At 39.4% G+C, this 17303-nt stretch overlaps 1 protein-coding gene across 1 annotated transcript in view; it reads right to left on the minus strand.

Moving 5' to 3' along the window:
* Positions 1-17303, minus strand: part of GLI3 (GLI family zinc finger 3) — a 293739-nt gene that overhangs the window by 166888 nt on the left and 109548 nt on the right. The gene's annotated exons all lie outside the window — the stretch shown is intronic.

Below are 17303 nucleotides of genomic sequence, written 5' to 3' on the forward strand. Positions count from 1 at the left end.
CTATCAGAGAAAGATTTGCTTAAAGAATAGCAGTCGCACAGCACAAAGATCCCCTTAGTCTGCTTGCAGAAATTTTCACTGGTATAGCTATACGACCAATGGTGTTTCATCAGATGTAGGGGGTCAAAATAAGGTGTGTGAGGGTTTGATTAGGAGCAGCCTTGGCTCCAAAGTATTCCAAGTGCCCAGATGCCCTGACATGTCCCCAAAGGGGCTGTCAGCTATGCTAGTTCCACAACAAACATAGTTAATCTCCTCTCATTTGACTCAATGGACGGTTTGAAAGAAAGAAAGCAAAGAAGGGAGACTAACCCCACCTCCCATCTTGTTCTGCCACAGAATACAGAAGAGAGAGAGAGAGAGAGAAATTGCATCACCCTCCCTTGTGAATTGTGTGAAACGAAGTGGTGTATAATTTCCTCCAAGATCACTAAAATGTGTGGGAGAAAGAATAAGAAAGTACTTCTTACCCTATCCTCCTGATGGAACAGCTAGAGATGAGACAAATATTCACAGCATTTCTCATTTTTGGCTTGATTAGCAATATTAACTGAGTTCCATAGAACTTGCTTCCTGATAACTAAGGTCAGAACTGCTGCTTCATCAATATGTAGTCCTATGCATATATGTTCAGAAGTGGCTCCAGATATTTGGTTGATATAGACAGAAAACTGACATGCTAATCCTTGCCTTATAATGGTAACAAATATTAAAATAAACCAAAAGCACTATCCCAAAATCTGTCACCTTCTTGCATATGTCAGTCTGAGTTGCAATGGATCAGACATACTTAAACCTCTGATTTGAATGATGTTAAGTATATTGTGCTTTGCACTGGATTGAGGCCCTAGATTAGTAATTTTTCCCAAATATCCACGACTTAAGATAAATATCCAAAACACTGCGTGTGTGCGCACGCGCACACCCAACTCTCTTCCATGCCAGCATTCTCTGAAGATGCCAGCCACAGATGCAGGCAAAATGTCAGGAATAAACTCTTCTAGAACATGGCCACATAGCCAAAACCCACAAAAACTATAACACTTGTCTGTTATGGTATATAACCTGCTCATCATAACATTTGCCACAGGATGGAACCAATCTCTCTCTACTATAGTTCTTTCCCCATTCAGTAAAGTCAAAATGCTTTATAAAGGCCCTTCTCATGACTGATTCCCAACTCTTTCTGTTAATCTGGAGAGCATGGAAACCTTGTGTAGTTGTTGGCAAACATATGTGTGATTAAATGCTACACTTTGACTAAATTATGCCAAATGAACAAAACTGCATAAAGACTCTGAATTTCACGCATTAATTGAACATTGTTAAGTTTTTTTTTTTGGTTGTTGTTTTGTTAATTGCTGTATATAATATATTCTGGTTTTGCTAATCAAGGTGTAGGGATGGGCAAGACCAGTTTCTCCCCAAAGTATGACAATTGTCATCAATCTCTACTGGAGCTCCTAACATCAATTCCTATCTCTATGATGAGCTGGTTACCAGTTTCAAGAATTACATTTAGTAGGACAGTGCTGCTGATATATTTGTAGCTTGAGGCCTGTTTCACACCCTACATTCACATTCTTCTTTGTACTTTTCTATTCTTAAGTCCGTTTCAGATCTCCCATTTTCATGTTTTTAAGAACATGCAACATAATTTTATACACATCATTCAGAGTTAAAAGGATGCCCGTAAAGTTGAGTATGCATCCCAGAATACAAGGGGATCATACCTCAGAAGAATGCATCACTATATAATAGCTTAGGAGAAGGTATTTTTGTTGAATATGAATATTCTCTCTCTCTCTCTCTCTCTCTCTATATATATATATATATATATGTACATTTAGTAGGACAGTACTGCTGGTGTGTGTGTGTGTGTGTGTGTGTGTGTGTGTGTGATTATTGTAACTCTGAGCCAAGATTAATGCTAAGATTTAACAGAACATAGCATTGTTTACTTCTCAATATGGGGTTTATATCAGTCTTACTGAAGTATACAAACTGCACTATATGACAGAATGTTTCCGGCAACAAGTGTTTTTTCATGGTAGCAACAAGTATGTAAAATACCTGTTTGGAGAAAAAAGATTTCACACGGACATCACTCATATGCTAATCAAAGCTCCGCATATAGTTATCATAAACAACAGACATTTTGGGATCTGAAACAATGTGAGCTTCCCTTTGATAAGTCACCTAGTACACCACTAAAAACAGGTTTTTAAGAGATTTCTTAGGCTTCAGAAACATTAGAAGCAACAAAGAAACTTGTAAGGACAACATTTCTCAGACTTGGGATTTCTGTAGGAATTGGGAACAAGTGATTCCAACACCAGGTTCCAGCTAATACTGGGGCACTACAGAATGGTGGCACTATGCCAGCTGTGATGTGACAAGTCTGTGCTCCACCCTGGAAAGGGCAGGAAATGCCAGCCAATAGGATCAAAGCTACTAGCTAGCAGGTGGACATCGACAGAGCAGGGTTTTGTTGTATATTGTATATTGTTGGTTGTAAATTGTGCATGAAACCATTTTGAAATCTGCATGTACCTTTTAAAACCAAGTTATTAAATAAACAGAGCTTGTAGAAGACTGAGGGACAGAGACTAGGTTCTGAAAGCCACCTAATGAGTCAATGCCTAAGAGTGAGCAATTGTACCTCTTCTTATATATAATCTTTGATAATTTCTTCCTGTTATTCCAATCATATTACTTCTTTGCATTGTCCTCTTCAATGGCTTCCTGTCTTCACTTTAAGCTTCTTGGACTTAACAGCAAATGTCTCCAGAATCTTGCCTCTCTGTATCTATCTTCTCTTCTTTTCTAGCCGCTCCTCCTTTGGCCCTTAGCTCTTCACATATAAAACTTCAGCTTATGTTTGTCCTCTGTATTCTCTGCTTGCTTCCTGTCTCCCTTTACCACTGCTTTTCATATCACTTCCACTCTTCCTTTCTTTTCACACATAAGTGCTTCTCTCAGATACCTTCTTTTGTCTTGACTGACCTTCCCCTCATTTTACTTCTCTTCATGTAATTTATAAAATTTAGAGACAATACTTTATCTCTAAAAAACAACACAGGCACTGGCCACGGATGTATAATTTCATTTCTGCACAACACATAATATTAGCAGCAGCAAATTGGATCCTAATTTGCCAGGTTTTTTTAAAAGTAAAATGATACTTTTTATGGAATAGGATTTTTCTGCTTCTACTTTCCCTCTGTAGACCCTTACCTTTCTAGAAGATTGGGGTCCAAGAGTTGGAGATTTGGGGGAATGATGTAGGGCAGTGATGGCGAACCTATGGCACGCTTGCCAGAGGTGGCACTCAGAGTCCTCTCTGTGGGCACATGTGCCATCACCCCAGCACAGAGTTTGCCAGAGTTTGTTACTAGAAAGCCAGAAGGACATGACACTTTGCAATAAATAAGTGGGTTTTGGGTTGCAGTTTGGGCACTCGGCTTCGAAAAGGTTCACCATCACTGATGTAGGGTATGTGGCATGGTGGCGCTGATGGAAAGTATGGATCCTCATAGAACTGAAGAGCACCTGGAACCAACCCAAAATTCCCTCTCCTATTTTATCTTATAGGTTATAAGTAAGTTGTATCAGCTAAAGGTATTTTCATTTTTCAAGGCTTTCCCAATGTCTTAGTCTCTTTTGGAACAACTGTTAATAATGTTGCTTTCTCTTGGCGATTTTATTCTGTTCTAAATTTTATTTTCATGTTGTATTTTATTTCATTTTTACTTGCAAAGTGCCCCAAAAGATACTTGTATTAAATTTATCTAAATTACTAATCTAAAAGAAGAAGAAATACGCTGGTGGTATTTGCATTCCAGATATTTTGACTCATTCGCAGACAAGGCAAAGATATTACGGGAGATGTGAGGCTGCCACAGACAAGAGCGTTGCCTCCCCCCACTTTTGGTGATATTTAGTAATTCAAAACACATGATATGGCATCAAAAACCTTTAAGTTTCCCTCTCCTGAAAATAGCAGCCAATGGTGAAAGAGGGATAAGGAAATTTGCAGTAACATCATACCATACATTTTATATTACTAGGCAACAAAGGGGAAATAGAAGGAGGAGATGTTTTCAGCAGCAGTTTTACATCTTCCTAACATTTAGTTCTGGGTCTCAGCTTCAAGTTTAAAAGGAAACAGGCACATTGTTTGATCAGCTCAGATGTTCTCTCATGGAAAACCAAGGTTGCTGTCATCATTCTGGTGTGCTGAGACACAATGCCCTAAGAAGAAACCATGAAAAACAGGCATTTAAAAATCCATTTTTGTATATGTTGCAAAGAACCCAGAAAGCCTAATCCTCTTATCTCTTGTTCCCATGTAATTCCTATGGTTTTGGAAAAGTTAAGTATTAGGACTGAACAGTCATTCTGGTGACAATTAAGGACTTGCACATGGTCTACAATTTCACTTCACATCCAAGAACATTGAATCCTCAAATTCCCAACCACTGTGGACAAAATACAGTAATATTTCCCCTATGTGGTTAGGTCTGTTTTGGGCTGAGAACCATCTAATTAACTAAAGAGGTAATCAGTTCCAGGCTAACAAACACAAACTGCATATACTCTTTAATGCACAGAGAAGACTGTATGTAATTATAAAGCTAGAGTTTCAGAGAAGCAGTTAGTAGTTTGAAAGGGCATCTAAGAATTGTTTCATTTATGCAATATAAGCTTCATGGTTTTTTTTAAAATAAATCAAGTAAAATATGAGCTGCTCTTTACTGTGTCCCTAGACTTGGCCTCCAAATGCAGCCATTAATCAAAATACAGCATGTTTTTCACCTGACATGAGTGTCCTGTTCAATCAAAGGAAAGCTACTGAGAATCTTTAAATATCCTATTCTGAAGAATACCTACAGCAACAAGCTTGATTTTGATTTATTGAATAATTTAACCAGAAAACACCTGTAGTCACAACATTACATGCAATCACTTTCATTCCTTTGTTGTACATCATCAAAAACAAATTACCAAATACAAATTGACAGCTTAAAGTTACCCAGTGCTTTGCACCTAGCTTCACTTATATTATTAGTATGTATGTGTTTAAACTATGATTTAGATATCATGTCTCACTGATTTTTGTAACAGGAAGATTTTCCAGCCTTGTCTATCATGTGAAGGTAAAAATACATATTAAAATTTTTGATTTGGAAAGAACAAAAATAAACCATTCAAGATCTTTTGACTATCACAGGCCTTGCAAAATGTATAAATTGTATATCAGTTCTCCCTCTGCAAGAAATTTCTAAGATGGACTCTGCAAATTGTTATGAAGCAATTTGCACACAGTTAGTTTTGTCTTTTAATCAAGATATCTGCCTGATTGTGAGCTGATTTCCCAGAGGCTAGGAATGAAGGTTATTCCATTAGGCCTTTTGGGAGTAGCAATCTATCTAATATGTTTCTGAATTATTCCAGAGTGAGCTGAGCTGAACATGAGAACAAAGCCCAGATTCCGCTGCAAGGAAAGACTAGCCTAACTCCCAGCTGGGAAGATTTAAGAAGAGATTTACATCCAAACAAATACTGGAGACATTTTCCAAGTGACTGCATATATTTGTCCACAGTTTTCAAATGCTATAAACTAACATTTACTAAGACTCATCAGCAAGGTACTAGCCATTATCAATCTCTCAAATTCTTCATACAAGGTGGATTATGGAAATCTCGTTTACCTTAATTCCTTACATCTTAACAGTGAAAGAATAAGAAGGATGAAAGGAAATCTGGGTAGTTACTGGTTACTGGAAATCTGGTACTTACTTTGACAACTATCACAAAGTACAAACTACTGACTGCATCAAGGCTGATCACAAACAACAACAACAACAGAATTTATTATGCAGTACAAATCAGGCTCTTGTAGACATGATAAAAACACAGCATTAATTCACATTAAAAACAAAGAGCAACAAGCAAGATTTATTATATTTATCTATATACCACATTTCTCCCAAAATTGGGAATCAAATCAGCTATTAGGACTCAGTTACATAACATGGGTTCTAACTTTACTTCCCACTATCAGTTTCTCCTCAGGTCTCAATTTTCTCAAATGAATTGTACATATTAATGAAATGAGGGACCCTTTTTCCACCCATACACCAGGCCTGGATTCAAAATACCCTAAACTAAACAAAGGGATAAGTAATATGCAGGCTATGGTGAATCCTGGTTAGTTTTATTCCCCCACCAGCCCACCCAAGTCTCACCAACATTGTCATTGGAATGGTAGCAGTTAAAACAACAGTACAGTGTGCCTGCATCATACGTGGGCGCACCATACATGGCTTCCAGCATATGCTGGAAGCTGCGCCAGAAAAAAGTCTCCTGCGCCCCGGAAGGAGTAATGGGGCACGTGCCACAAGCATGAGCCACTTTACTTCTTATGGGGCTTGAGCTTATGCGTTTTTCTCTTACACACGGTGGGGGGGGGGGGAGGTCCAGAACAGATCTCCTGCATGAGAGAAGGGCCCACTGTAACACTGTTTAGGCCAGCTTGATGTAGTATTTTGAGAACTGGACTACAACTCTGTCCAGGATTTGAATCCCTGCTTCACCATGAAAAACCACTGGGTGACTTGGGCAAGTCACACTCTCTCCTGCTGAGAGGAAGCAAAAGCTTCTCAACAAATCTTGCCAAGAAAAATCCATGATAGGATCCCCTTAGGGTCACTATATGTACGAAAAGATTTGAACGCATACAACCGCAACAACAGCAACGCTACCTTCCCTTTAAACAAAGCATACGTGCTTAAAGCCAAAGCATGCAGAGGGCGCACACCCTGTTTGGAAGGCTATTAGGGCCCTGCTGGAAGTGCTGACTGGCTCCTTACGAAAGTGTACTGTCCATCTTACTTGTTTTGAAGTCCAAATGCCTTGTTTTGGGCCCAAACAAACTTTTTGTCATAGCTCTCTTCTACAGCTACCAAAGAGAGTTTCAACAAAACGAAGGCTGTAATGCTCTCATTTCTCATCTGTATTTAGTATAACATCTACAGCAAAGAACCTTTGGGCTTCATGATGGTAGTAAATGTGATACAACTTTTCCCTGAAATGTAAAAAAAGGATTTCCTTTTTGTGTAAAATGCATGGCTCTCCACAATATAGTAACTCAAAAAGCACCAGATTACCGAAATTGATTGAGACTGCCCACTGAAATGTAGATCTCATTGATTTCAAGCCAGCTTGCACATATAGTTCTATGTGTGGTCCTTGGTCTCATTTCAAAGGCCTTCCTCAAGTCATCAGGTCTCTAGCGGGGGGGGGGGCTGCCTTTTCCCTGGAAGCCAACTGGATGGAAATGGGGCACGGCAGGAGTGACAAACAGATAAAAGTTGTGGCCAGAGAAAGAATGAAAAAGAGGTAGCAGTAAGTCTACATATGACAGACAGACAGGGCATATTTCACTTTTTTCCATTGCCACTGGTTCCATCCTTTTTAAATATGCACCTGAACTGGTGAATTTATATGCAGCTTTAGGATAAGGATGTTTCAGTCCTTCAGAACTACTCTAGTGTCAGGTGCACATTTTCCAAGCTAAGTTGGAATATCTTAGTGTAACACCTCCAATGGATATAAATACAACATAAACAAAACAGTCCAGGGGGGGCATGGGGTGAAGGGTGCATGGGGTGAAGGGGCATGGCTATGCTTTGCCAGTGTTTTACTAGGCACACTCATGCTCTGATGCCCTGTAATGGTGAAGGATTGCAGGTGCAACGGTGTGGCGGATCAAAGGGTGGCCATCCAATGAGATGGCGTCTAGGCAGCAGGCAGCTACCTTTGGTGTGTTTGTGTGATGGTGTGCATGCATGGAGGGGAGACAGTAACAAAAAATACCCAGTGACACAACTTAATGCCATGTGGTCAGGCCATGCACTTTTGGGCCGCCTTCGAAGAGGCCAGTGCAGACAGAAGGGGTTCGAAATGCTTCTGGAAAATGCAGGTTTGAGCCACTTTTTTCTCCACATCTGTTCTGCCCCTTCATCTACTTCCTCAGATGCATGGAATGAACAGGAATGAACTATAAACATTTTAAAAGTAAATGCATCTACAAGATTTGTGTGGTATGTCACTGGGATCAGCTATTTAAAAGAGGGGAGTAAACATTTCTCTGGGCTAATCAAGACCTTTTTGCATCCAAGGCAATTATTTCAATCGTGCATATAACAGAAGTGCAATACAAATTTCTAACCATAGAGTTATTCAATATGATTTTATGTCTGAGTAAAAACAAACATAACAAATATTGTTTTTCTATTATATTGGATAACTAAAATGCTTTAATGCACACTGCCCTTAAACAACATATAAAAAGAACAAGAAAGTTAAGTGTCTTTATGCTTGTATGGCACTGCAATTAATTTACTCAGCCTGTATTGATGTATGGCTTTATGTGTATCTGATTAACGAGTAAAGATGTTCTGGGAGCTGCAAAGGCATACAGTGCTCTTAACTACCTATTTTCTTATATTTAGGACTTCAGCTATATTAATATATGGGACAGGCTGCCTCTCTGTATCTAATTACAAACACAGAATTGCTTGTATAGATACAGCTACAGTGTTGCTTCATTTGTACAAGGGAAGATGGGCAGATTCAATCTATCACACTGAGGTTTGGACAAATTTCATATTATTTTGCTATTTTATTACATTTTTGCCCCTATGTTTGTCTAATGCCATAGGGCATCTCCTTTCAGTTGTAAAAATTGCTGATACCAAACTAGCCAGAATTCCTTCAGGAAGCTGAGCAGAAGAGTCGTTCTTAATCCTGCTGCACCCATTTCATTTACTTTCAACCAAGCTCATATATATATATATAAATAAATAAATAAACTGTTTATTTATAGCCCGCTTTTCCTTAATAGATCAAAGCGGGTTATTCTGATATTCCTTCTGCAAGTTGATCTATCAGCAGCCACAGCAGTAGTACTGGCACTGTTTGGTTAAATTACAACTTCATGAGTGCTCATGCCTCCTAGATCTAACAAATATCACTGCCAACTTTTCAGCTGTGGCAAGCAACTCCATAACTAATATTAAATAACAAGTAAGTATAAGTGTTAAGTAGATGGGTTATCAAGTATTTTAAACTAACATTCAGTGACTATTAAAACCAAGATTCTCCCACATTTTGATTTATGAATGCTACTGTGCAATAAAAGAAATTGTCAACTCAAACTTTTGATAAAAGCTTTTTCCCTAATGATTGCATTCAAATCTGTACACATACATGTTTTTGACTGCTCCTTTTTAAATTATTAGGGTTCTTTTTCAATTAGTCAACTGTTTAATGTGCTTTGGTTCTTTGAATAATTGTTAGTGTTTTAAGTTCTAAATTGTTAAGAATTATTTTACTGTAGAGTTCCCAGGGATCTTCTGATATACAATGAGATATAAATGTTTTATTTAAATAGATACATGAAGTACACAGAAGAAGGCCTCTACACAAAATTTCCTTGCTGAACAAGGAACAATACGAGCATCTGATACAATTTCCAGCTGCACTACCAAGTATGGATAGAATATCAAAAGCCATCTTGCAATGCGGATACAAATGCACATCAGCACACACTGTCTCAGGTTTCCAAATGGGTGTAACTAAACAGCTGACAGCAATTAACTCTAGATTGGGTTGACGGAGTGCTTTTACTCCTGATTCAATATTCAATTCAATCATGAATATACTTACACAGAAAACATATTTAATACTACAGTCAAATGACACCATACCTTTGCTTTCTTAAATTGCCCAGAAGTGATGTTGAGAAACAGAGAATGGGCAGAATAAAAAAAAAATCCCAAAGCAGTAGACTAAGTAACTACAGTTATCAGAGCCTACCGATTTACTGGTAGTGGTTTGGTGTCTGTCTATTCATGCTATCACTGGGTTTAAAAAAAAACCAATGCCAAAAGCCAAAGAAGAAAGCCAAAAGGTCTAGGATGATTTGGCTTTAGCTTTGGGTCTAATACCAATAATATGGAGAAGGTGAGGAGAAAAAATATTACAAGTAACAATTCTTTATCCAGGTGGTACCAAGGTCTCCTGGCTGGTCCTTGAAACAAAGCCATTCCCATGTAAACCTTAAAGATGATTAATCCTCAAGGACCACTGTTATGAGATCCTTAAAGGCTCAAGATTGACAGCCTATCACTGAGAGAATAGCAGTAGCCTGTTCCCAGAAGTCTTCTCTAGCAGAGTTACATCAAAGCAAACTGGGACCAGATAGCAGGATTCCGTGAGAATTCCTTATCTCCACTTTAGCGGATGCTTCTCTGATTGTCTTGAACTGCCACCTGTCCCAGGCATCTTTGAAGGCAATGCTAAGTCTGTGATGGATCTGACCTCCTTGAGCTGAGATTCTTTTATGCCTTTCTTCATTTTCTGCTCTGTTACATTCTTTCCTTGCAATTCACACTACATGAAACAAAGGGAGTTCTCACTCCTTGACTCACTGTCCCCAGCTATTTGAAAGCAGAAGGGAGAGAGAAAACACAATGTTAAGGATTATACTCCATCTGCAATGTGGAGTTGTCCTCTAGAGACAAGCCTCTTATTTTTGAGAGTTAAAACTAGATGGCTTTTACATGAAGATGACTTCAAAATAGGGGGGTTTGATGTTGCTAGAAGCCAAGATGAGAAGCCTGCATGTCAGAGATAACTTAGAAACAAAAAGACTCACACTACAGAGATATATTAAAAACCACATTAAGGGGGAAAATAACCAGGAAGCATCAACCCACGCAGTCATCATTAAATAATTTTTAAAACTGTATACAGTCCTTCTTCATTACATGCAAATATCCTAGATACTTGTGCCAATCTTTTATTTAAAATGTATAATAATGGGATTTACTTTTGAGTTAAAGGTAGGGGACAAGCCTAGGGCATTATTGCAGATACCCTGGGGGCTAACCGCCTAATGGATACTGATATCACTATATTCAAAAAATCTCTTCTATCACATGTTTGGATAGGAAGCAGTTCCACAGGCCAATCATAGGCTGTATTAAGAGAGAGGGAGAGGAAAAGCCAGGGTTACCATCTTTAATTTAAAAATAACACCTAGACATTATTTTAGGTGAACTCTTACCATTCTTCGTACAACCCAAACTGAATAGGTCAGAACCAGCACTTTGAATTCTGCACAGAAACATACCAGTAGCTGGTGGAGCTGTTTAATAAGGGCCTTGTAAGCTCCCTATAACTAGCCCTGAGTCAATAGCTGGTTGCAGCTCTTTGAATCAGTTGAAGTTTCTATACATTCTTCAAAGGCAGGTCCTCATTACAGTAATCCAAAATGGAAGCCTTTCGGAAGAAACACAGCTAGTGCATAAGCCTTAACTGTGCTAATGCACTCCTGGCCACTACAGAAATCTGATTCTCCAGGCTCAGGGTTGAACACAAGAGTATAACTAAGATGCAGATGTGTGTCTTTAAGTAAAGTGTAATGCAATGTAACACTGTCTGAATCTATGGCCCATTCCGCATGGGCAAAAAGTACATACCACGCATATACTAGGGTTAGAAAGGGGCGTCCTTTCTGGAAGCCCCTAACCCTAGTACAGGCTCGGCGCATACAAAATGGCGGCACCCATTCTACACGGGCGCCGCCATCTTGATGTAGCGGAAGCTTAGCGTCCGCACGTTGCACGGTGCTAATGATGTCGCGAGTGTGCCATTGGCGCCTTGCGACATCATTAGCGCGCCGCAAGAAGAAGCTGCATTTTGCAGCTTCTTTTTTGCGGCACGGAGAAGTCGCACGGTTTGGCTGCTGGGGCTCCTCCGCGCCGCAAATGACGGCGCTTTTCAGACCACCCTCTTGGGCGGTCTGTAAAGCGCCTATATTCCCTGATCATTGGAGATCATCACACGGAAGAGGCAAACATCCTCCTTCCATGATTAAATCGTCATTAAGTCATGATAATCCCATGATCAGGGATCAATTACAACACCCCCATGCGCTTATTCCGTTCTTTTCCCGTCTGTAAACAGTAATGGATGCATCATTTGGTATTAACAGGAGTTTCCATTAATATCAAATGACACATCCATTACTGTTTCAAGACAGGACAAGAACAGGATAAGCATGTGGGGTGTGATAATCTTCCTCCTAATCGCATGATTAACATGATTTAATGATGGGAGGAGGATGCTTGCCTCCCATGTGATAAAGCCCATTGCTACTGCCAGGCACTGGTTTAGAACTGCAACAGCTTCCTTGGGATGCTCGAACTGGTAAGAAACTTTGGTGTTTTTTGCACTTTTACTTAGGGCTTTGTTGTTGTTATGTGCCTTTATGTCACTGGACCCTAAAATGTGAGATAATCTCTCCCAGTGGTTTCATACATATTTTAAAAACCATGGGGGAAACAACAAGTTGATGAACCCCACAGCCCAATAGGTCAAAGGGTCAAATAGGAGTCCCCTAGTACCATCTTCTCTGCCAATTCAGGAAAGAATGAAGCCTCCAAGTCCCATCCTATGGTCAGTGGTTTCAAAAGTTATTGAAAGGTCCAGCAAAACCAATAGGGCATGCAGTCCCCCTAGCTAGTTTCTGGCAAAGATCACCAAGGCAAACAAAACTGTCTCCGTGCCAGCCAGGTCTCGAATCAGACTGAAATGTGTCTACATAATCTATCTCATCCAAGAATCCCTGGAGGTGAAAGGCTACCCCAAACAGTAGAACCGTGCCCAGAAATGAAATTACATCCTTCACCCACCCCACTACTGCATGTATCACTGGGAATATGTTATCTTTATCTTTTCATAGGATCTTTACAAACCTGAAAACCTACCACAAATCGTTTCGATGTGGTATTGCATAGAGATCCTGCACGAGCAGCACACTTTGGTTTGGTTCAGTATTGTATTGCCCATACAGAAAGGTGTGTGAGGCAAGATTTTCAAGTCAGATCTCTCTTTTTACATTGGTTTGATTACTAAAAAGCCTATCAGAACACAAGAATTAGGATTGCTGATTCAGACATACACTTGCTTCTTGTTCAATTTTGCAACAGTAAGAACTTCTAAAGTAAGTAAAACAGTAGTTACCTCCCCTGTGTAGGAGATAGGGATGAAGAAGAATTTTAGAATAAGTACAGACATACTTCAGATAATAGACATACCTCTGACAAAGAAGCTCTGTTTTTTACTGCCCAGTTACCTTTTTAAATCCTCTGTCTAGTTGGAATGTTTTTAGCAGCACCAGCACTGAGAATATGTTGTTAACTGAGGGCCTGGGCAGACAGAATGGAAAAACAAGGTCAATCCTGTTTTTCCCCAAACCAAGTCGAAACCATGACGTCTGTACAGCCCACTACCAAGGCAGGCCAAACACCCACGGGCAGTTTGTACCACTCCGCATCATGCCACAGTGCTTTGTTTCTGGGTTGGTTATTTTTTCCTCCCCATCATGCATGCACACAATCACACAAACTCGCCATTTGTGACAGCCAATTACTTCCCTCTTGCTGCCCAGCTGCCATCGCACTGGATGCCCTGTGTGATCGGCTGCACAGTTACATGAGTGATACACCACCCGTACAGTGCATCAGTGTGCCCAGTGACACATTGGCAAAGCACTACCATGGAGGCACCCCCATACATGCCCACCTCCCCCCGCCTCACCCCATGCTCTCCATCAAGTTGAGTTGTCTCCTCTTTATGGTAATGGATTAAGACAACTGCTGACTTTCATAAACATGGGGACTTTAAAAAAATCCTGATTCATTTACCAGGAACAACAAATGGGTACAATTCCCTGAGTTCTCAGTGATAACAGAATTCAAGAATATTGGTCAAACTTCACTGCAATGGCATGGAATCCTTTAAAAGAGCACCTCATTTCTACAACTCTTCTTGAGTGCAATTTTCACTCTTTTCCTCCCTACCTAAGTTGGTGACATGGAAGCTGGGCTGGAGTTTGGAAAACTCTTGGAAAATAACTTATGAAATCTTACAGCAGGAAACTGGTGTGAAATAACTTTAGCTCACTATTCCCCCTTTTTAAAAACCTATTTTAAATTAAAAATAACTATCACCTATCCCATCAAGACAAAAGTGTCTAGTCAAGTACACACCTGACTTTGCAAGTTTTGTTCCTTCCTATTTGCAAGGAACAGCTCACTTCCATATGTAATATACCCATCTACAATGTGAAGGGATACAGCATATTCTACCACCTCAGTATTTATTCTCTAACATGTATAGATAAAGCCTTGGGTAACTTACTTCACCATTACCAATGATCGCTGTGACATAAATCATAAACGTTTTCTGACCATCAGGTATTATCATTTTTTTTTCTTCAAAGCTAATAATCAACAACTAGTATACACACATATTACCTAAATTACTTTTTAAAAGTAATTATTTCTTGCTACTGTCACAAGAGTCAAGAGTCATGTTAAGTGAGTCATCACATATTAGGTCAGCATAGCTAACAAAGGAAATAAAAACACAGAAATGCACGATTTGAAGGGACCTGCAATCCATATGATCCAAAGTCTGCACTAGTAATATTTCATATCCACCTACACATAATGTCCAATTAACAAAATTTAAGCCACTCTGATAGCCTTGGCTGAAGAGTGGGGTATAAATAAATAAATAAATAAATAAATAAATAAAATTATTTGGATTATCCAGAGCTATATCCACACTTAATACCCTTCAGTTTATCCTAAAATGCAGCCAAGAATACTACAGACTGTGGTTCTCAACTAGGCAGCTCTTATTGGACTTCAGTTTCCAGAATCCTTTATCATTAGGAATAATTAGCCAGAACTTTCAAAGACTGAAGTCCAACAATATTTGGTGACAACCCATCCACACTTTGAGAAGCATTGACAAACAATATGTTGGACATGCATGTTTGTTGGACAAAAATAAAATAACATTAATTCAAACCTCTATATTAGGCAACAATAACTCCAAAATATACCCACATATGTCAATGGTGACAATTTCCTTGCCATTCTCTGTAAATCCCATGGCTTGTTTTGAAAACAACTCTATCAATTAATGCAACTCATCCAACTAAACACTGACAATCATCAACATTAATGGCAACAAATTCATATTCCCAATGTTAGCAATTATAATTAATGGAGTAATTTTCTAACTTCCCTGCCCAAGCTCTATACATTCCACAGACAAGAAGCACATGTAGATGAATAAGTGAAAGAGATCCAGACAAAATGTTTCTATTAAGCCCATTAAGACATACATTTCTTAGTTCTTTGACAGGAGCTCCAATCCATTAACATCTCCAGAATTCTGGTAGTTATATTTGCTCAAAAGGCAAAGCTAATATAAATGCAGCCCATTATTATTTGATATCACAAATGGCCGCACCTTTCACACAGAACCATGTATTCATCCAATGCAGCTCATTCAGTGGGTCAATAAAACTGTAAGAAAATAATCTATGAAATCCTAAAACTACGGTTACCCTTCCACATTTGCTGGGGTTAGGGGCACAGGAACCCCATGGAAGTGGAAAAAACGTGAATAACTCTAGCCTTCCCAAGCCATAATTAGCACACACAGTAAGTATCATCTGTGGATTCAACCCACCACAAATGCCTTCGAGACAGCAGGGTTCCTTTGCAAGGCAGAAGTGGGTTGCGAGTGGGGCTTGCCGCTGCCTCCACTGCTGCCTTATGCTGTTTTAATAGGGATTTACAGGCCTCATTCACAGGTTCTGTCTCGCGATCCTTGCAATCCCTATTAAAATGGCATAGGGCAGCAGCGGAGGCAGCAGCAAATAAACCATGAATAATCAAATCTCCAAAAGTGAAACCCACAAATGTGGAGGTCTAACTGTATGTTTGGGTGTTATATGGACAAAAAAAAAACTAAATAAACCCAAACAAATATACCAAAGTAAAATGTTTTAATTGTGTATAGCTTTCAAGTGCTGAAGTCATGGAGTGCAATATCTCATTTACAAGAAAGCAAATCAACTTAAAGAGAATACACTAATCAAAGTAGAAGGGGCCTCACAGAGGCAAATACAAGGCTAAAGATTAATTAAGCTGTTTGAAAACATAAATATAACATGGGACCAAAGAAGTCCCTACTTGTTTTGTATCTATGAAGCTTAGAGATGGAGGATGCTCTGGCTATGACCATATCCAAAATCCACATACCAGTGGGACCACACTGATTCCTGTAATACTCTCCAATTAGTCCAAATGGCAGATGGGGGAATCAGAACAGTCACGAAGGATAGTGCAGTCTTAAAACTCCTTATTTAGTAATAGTTTTATACACAGATAAAAATATTCATGCAAATTTGTAAGGGTTTTTCTTCCAATCACCAAAGTGAAATATTACTATCTACATACTTCATAGCATCTATTTTGCTTCAGCCTGATAAAATAATTTATGGTATTCTAGGTGCCAACTTAATATGAACTCTTAATTATTTTAGGAGAAAAAACACAGGACACATTGAAACATTGCCTAGGATCATTTTCTTCACTTATAGAAACTGTCTGTTGGTGTGCATGATGCAAGATGTGATAGAAACTTTCCAATTATAGGCATAACGAGCCTCTACATTTTTCACAGAACTAAAGCGTACAATCAAATAAATTGCTGATATCTGAGCTCCAAGTTTGCAAATGACATTACAGTTACCCCTCACATTTGTGGGGACTAGGGGCCAAGGTCCCCTGCAAAACTGGAAAAATGTGGATATATTACTCCCCCCCTATATGAATCATAAACAACCCTCTCCCACCAAGAGTACCACCCATAATTATCTTTGCATCCTTGCAATACACAACTTCTCCACATTTCCAAAGTTTCAATCTGATGTTAGCAGCTTTTTCAATGTGATGTTAGTAGCCACCACTGCAGAGGATTCATCTTCTCTCTTCCTTCTCCTCCTTCCTGGCCAGACAAAGCAACACCATATCTTCCCCACTTTGACAAACTTTGCATGCTCCTCATTTCCAAAGTCTTTCTATTGAATCCAGTGTTTGCAGCCATCACCACAAAGGGAAAGCATGGTGTTGCTTTTGTCTGACCAGGAGAGAAGGTTTATCCTCTAAGGGGGGTGGCTGCAAACATCAGAATCAAGAGTTTGGAAATGAGAAGGAAGCAAAGCTGGCAAAGAAAGAGAATGTATGCTGCTGGTTTTAACTGGCTTGGAGGGGGAAGAGGAGGAAGGGAGAGAAACTGGACTCTTCCAGGGGATGGCTGCAAACAGTGAAGGAAAGGACTTTGGAAATCATCAGGATGCAAAA

Source organism: Sceloporus undulatus, chromosome 6, assembly GCF_019175285.1.
Source record: "Sceloporus undulatus isolate JIND9_A2432 ecotype Alabama chromosome 6, SceUnd_v1.1, whole genome shotgun sequence".
Classification (NCBI taxonomy): Eukaryota; Metazoa; Chordata; class Lepidosauria; order Squamata; family Phrynosomatidae; genus Sceloporus; species Sceloporus undulatus.